Here is a 5,493-nt window from a genome sequence, read left to right as displayed (position 1 = left end):
CAAAAACAAAACAAAAGTATACATATAAATATGCAATACTTTTGGATGTGGTAGCTTGACAAAGAAGAAAAAGACGCTTGACAAAGTAAATTTGGATGCGAACATACACAAAGCAGACAGTGGTGTATTCGCTTGACAAAGACGAACTTTTGAACCACTTCCGGTCCATAGGACTTTTTAAAATTTTGCACAGAGCTACCAATTACCACACAAATTCCAACAAAGTTTTTTGTTTTATGAGTCGTGTTGTGCAAAATTGTAAACATGACAACATAATTTGTACTTGCCTTTGTGCCATGGTGCCCTCTGCGTACGTATTAACGACAATTCAAAGTTATTGATAACCATCTCGCATGCTATTTGTATTTTTAAATTCTGTAGAAACACGTCCAATACGCTGTCCTACAGACATACTGATGTTTGAGTTCAGAAGGCGCGAGGGTGCGTTCAGCTAAAAATAAAAATAAATTTACGTCTGAAAACACAACGAACATGCGGTTTCGTCTCTGACCGTTGAGCATGGTGCTGCATCAGTCGCTGTATAAGAGCACTTCTCTGTTGCGTAGAACATGATCATTGGTAAGTTACTTTGTGCACATGTGTGTATGATGTAACTGTGATGACTTAACGCCTTAGAGCCAAAGGGTATACTGAGCAACAGGAAATCAATGTATAGGGTTTTGTTACGTTGATGGGTCCAACAACACATTTCAGGAAATGTTTTTTAGACATTTCACCGTTCACCACGATTTTCTGGTGAGGTCACCTGTGAGACCCATTAGGCTGTGGAGGATACACAATGAAAAAATTTTACTTCCAATTTTAGTTGAAACTAGTGAAGCTATACAATTTTCTGCTGTACGATCAACAACTGTAATGAAATCGAGGTAATATTTTACTTTGTTTGGTCAAACGACTAATTTTTAGACGCCCATAACGTGTGATTTTCGTGTTTCGCTGAGTCATATGGGCAGAAAACTGTGTTAATGGGTCCGTGTTGATGCTACACAAGTTGTAACAGCGATAGTTGACAAATTTTATTGGCCAGTGATTATTTCACACCCGCCCTGATAAAATTTTCGAAAAGAGGTTTACTATACGGTTCTTTATAGTTTTATTAAACCATAGGGGTCTGTTGCGCATGTGGTTGGGGAATTGGCTGAGAATTGATATAGTAATATAGGTTCTCAAAGGGTTTTCAAAATTTTGCTAGATGCCGACAAATTTAAGAGCACCTCTAATCTGTTTTGGTGCAGGAATAGTGTTTGAAGATTAGTTATGTTACTTGTATCCGCGCAGAAACTTTCCTTCAGCGCTTTAAATTTTAGAGCCAGCATGTAATTCTCAATATCTATCATACTCGCCATGCCGTTATCCCAACTTTCAGATAGGGTAGCTCTTTTAGTCCTTTCCAATGATGATCCCCATATAAATTTATATAAGGCTCGATTGATTTTCGGAGTGTATTTTTTTGGATGATGACTGGTAACACGCACAATTTTTAATTTAGGGATATAATGAGACTCTTGACAATGTTATCTCACCGAGAAGGGTGAGAATGGGAAAAGTTTAGTTCTATTAACTGCTTATACTTGTATTTTCTGAGTGGTGTTATCACGCCAAGATACCTAATAGAGTCCGAAGCCCATTGAAGCCCAGTCTGTTGAAAGGGTTTATGTTGGTTTGCGCGATTCGGGCTTACGAAAAAGGCACAGGATTTTTCCATATTCACTTAGCAGCCTGTCATTAAATTTGAAAGATTTTAGTGAAATCAGTATCCGAACCTCTTGTTAAATCAATGGTATCGTCTGCAAATAGGGATGTTTTATATTATTTGTCGTGGAGGCGTATGCCTTCGAAGTAGTAATGTCTTGCGCCGGATCCGTGTACCCGGACCCGGCCGGATATTGACCAATTTTCAATACCCGAACCCGGTCGGATAATGCACTTAATTTTTCCGGATAGTTGGGAAAGCATTTTTGTCCTAAAAACGGAAAAACATTTTGCAAATTACTCGTTTTTGGGACCCAGTCTGCGATACTCGCCGACTTCCGATTTTTCTGTTGTTTGTTATTAAAGTTTTTCTTGACGTGTTATACCATGTTAATAAATGCCCACGTTTATTTGTTCCACTCATGATAAGCTAACCTTAACATAGCATTCGGTTTGGCAATCAAACATTTTTGCCATACCGATAAAATACACGAATCGGTGTTAACAAACTGCCGGATCCAAATTATCCGGCCGGATTTGATTAATAACTATTAGGATCCGGCCGGGCCGGATAATTTGGAACTGGGAACATCACTACTTTGATGTCGCCCCATGTCAGAGATCTGTACGAAGAAAGAGTTGCATGGAAGAATTCTCACCTTAAGGTGTCAAAAGCTTTATATATATCTTGAGACAGTACCGCCCACAGAACGCAGTAATGGCCTGTACTGTCAATAATGTCAAACAGTAAACGGATATTTGACCCCATGTATATCGGTGCGTAGGAAGCCGTTTCGGTCTTTGGATACAAGAGCGTATTCTTGCGTTGACGTATTTCTTATAGTCCACGTTTAGCAATGATATCCGGCGATAATTTGGGGCTGCAGAAAGTGGTTTAATATCATCATAAAATGTTATATAGAATTCGACGGGAAAGGCATCTAAGCCTGGTGATTTGTTTTTTTGCATGGTTTTAATCGCTGAATTTCAATTCTGTTGCCTCCTTATCTAACATTTTCGCTTGCTCGCAGGTAATTTTTGGTAGAGTGAGCTTTTCCAACTTATTTGCCAGTGGGGTCGAAAGTATAGGTTTCTCATACAGGTGCTTAAAGAAGCTAACTAGATTATTGTGTATTAAATTATGGTTAGTTGTTATATTTCCGTTACTCATTAGTCTAGATATATACTTTGTCAACATGTCGTTTTTCTAAGATAAGAAAGCAATTTGTATTTTCTCATCCTCTTCTGTCCAACGTTCATAATCCGAATAATCGCACTTTTTGTTTATTGCTCTGAAAGGGTGCCCAAGTTACTTTTTGCTTTTGACAGTGTTTCCATTCGCTTAAGTTTAGACTCACATTGTTATCTCAGTTGCCATGAGGTTAATTTGCTTTTCCAATGCGCTTTGTTTGCCGACTGATTTACGAATTAGTACAATCTACTCACCCCGAACTACTCCTTTTAGTGCGTCCCATCTAACGTGCGGATTTGCGTCTTTTGCTGGATTTTCAAGAACGAAGTTGTTTATGAATTTCTTGATTAGTTCCCTGACTTTTTTGTGCCTTAAAAGCGTGGTATTAAAGCTTCCCATAAATCGAGGATATATTTTTCTACATGGAAGGTAATATCGAAGGTATTTTCTCTCATTCCCGCGATTCCGGTAAGTTTCTTGACTGAATATTGCATATTATTACAAATTTCTAACACATTATCTCTTTTCGAAATACCTTCCACTTTCAAGCTTAGAGTTTGACTTTCTCCATATGACAGACTTTTTGTAAACTACTTGGGCGTAACTTGGCTTATCAGCCATTTCTCGCTCATACATCCGCATGCTGTACGTACACAAATAAGAGAAAGGAAGCAAAGCGAAAAAAGTAAACCAGACATAACAAATCACGTGGAATATTTCAGACAGTATACACGAACATTTAGTTTTAAGAAGGTATACAGTGTTTATTTTTTTGCTGTGTATAATTCACAGTTACCTGGATTGTTCAAGAAATTAACAAGTTTAGTAAAGGTCGGGTTCTTTTCCGTTACTTGCTCATGCAAATAACAAATGTGCTACATAACAACGCACAATTTAGGTTTACCATTATTAAGGTTATTAAGGTTATCGGTAAAACACAGAATTTAAATGTTAGAATTGGAATTACCAGAGATTTAATAATTGTTGTCTTGCCGAGTAATGTCAACCCTTTAGGCGACCAAAGATTTAAAACCATTTGGATGTGTTTAAGAAGAGGATTAAAGTTTCTATTTACCATGAAATTGTTGTCATTTGGTTTGATTGGTGTTTCTACTCCAAGATGTTTTATTACGTTGTCGAGTTATATCAGACACTGATTTTCCATAGGCGATTTTATATTCCGCAGTATTATTGGCCTGTAGCTTCCCGGGTTTAAGTATTTGGGTTACCACCCCCTGTGCTTGCGTGTTGAAGAGCGCCCCAGTTTCCGCTGTGAACTTCCATAAGCTGTCACGTGTGCGTCTTTCAAGTTTCTCCAAAAAGCTATAAATTAAAGTTTTGCAGGAAAACCATCTAATCCGGAAAATTTCTTTCCATTTTTATAAGCGCATTATAAAAGTCATTTTCTGAGATTTCTACTTCTAATTGATTAGCCTGTTCATTAGTTAACTTTGGTAAGTCAAGATTTAATTATTTGCAAGCGGTGGCATTAATATTAAGGTTGTTTTCGTTTTGTTTAAGAGCTGTTCATAAAAGTGAACGAGATCAGATAAAATAAGCATCCGGTCTGTTACGATCCTGTTGTCCGACCTTAATTTAGTAATGATTTTCCATTGGTTATGTCGCCTCTCTAAGCTTTCGGCACAACATGCTCTGCTTGTGACGACCGCGCTGTTCAGTTTGGCGCACAACAAATTCGTTTAATTTGTTTTTGAGTTGGGCCAATTCGGTTAGTAAACGTTGGTCCTCTCCCTTTTCGTCTAACGTATTTTGCGTCCTTTTTATCCGTTTTTCGAGATCATATAGAGTTGTTACTCTATTTCGTTTGACGTTTGCGGCGTGGTTAATAGTTTCCCCTCTAATAACTGCTTTTAGTGTGTCCCACCTAGTATGTGGATAGGCTATGTAGCAGTCGGGGGATTTTCACGTTTGAAGTTGGTGACTACTTTTCTCTTTGTGATGGGTCATTAAGCAGGGATACATTGAATTTCCAATATCCCCTTCCACGGGACGGAGAGGATTAATATCAAGTTGTAAATTGATCAATGAATAGTCTAACATTATTTCCGGCTCGATATCCGCATTTGTAAAACAGGAAAAAGTCACGTGAGGCGGCGTTTGGACTTTTAATTGCTTTTACGCCAAACAGCACTCAATTCTTGACAGACACAGAGATTTTAAAAACAAATTATTGGTTCCGGAAAGTGGTTTGGTATTTGCTTCAATATGACGTCACCCCCAAAGCATAAAGCGTTGAAATATCCGTGTTTAAAGTGATTCTGATGTATAAACTGGGACTTGTGCGTAGGTAGTGATGTTAAATATCTTTCTAGGTGTTCTTTTTTTCATTTGATACGCCCTGTGTGATAAAATCCATGAGTTGCTTAAATGAAAAGGTGAAACATCTTTGTGAAATGGTGTTCAATGATGTGTAACGTAATTTTCGAAATTTGTTTGGATTCTGCCGGGAGTCCAGGACAATAGTGCTTGTTGTGTTTATGATGTAATGTAAAGTTTGTTTTGTTTTTCATTCAAAAATTGTGTTAACTTACGTGAAATATTTTGACTCTATTTTTTTTTTATTTGCC

The sequence above is a fragment of the Ascidia mentula genome, chromosome 8 (assembly GCF_947561715.1).
Source record: "Ascidia mentula chromosome 8, kaAscMent1.1, whole genome shotgun sequence".
Classification (NCBI taxonomy): Eukaryota; Metazoa; Chordata; class Ascidiacea; order Phlebobranchia; family Ascidiidae; genus Ascidia; species Ascidia mentula.
This window is presented reverse-complemented; position numbering follows the sequence as displayed.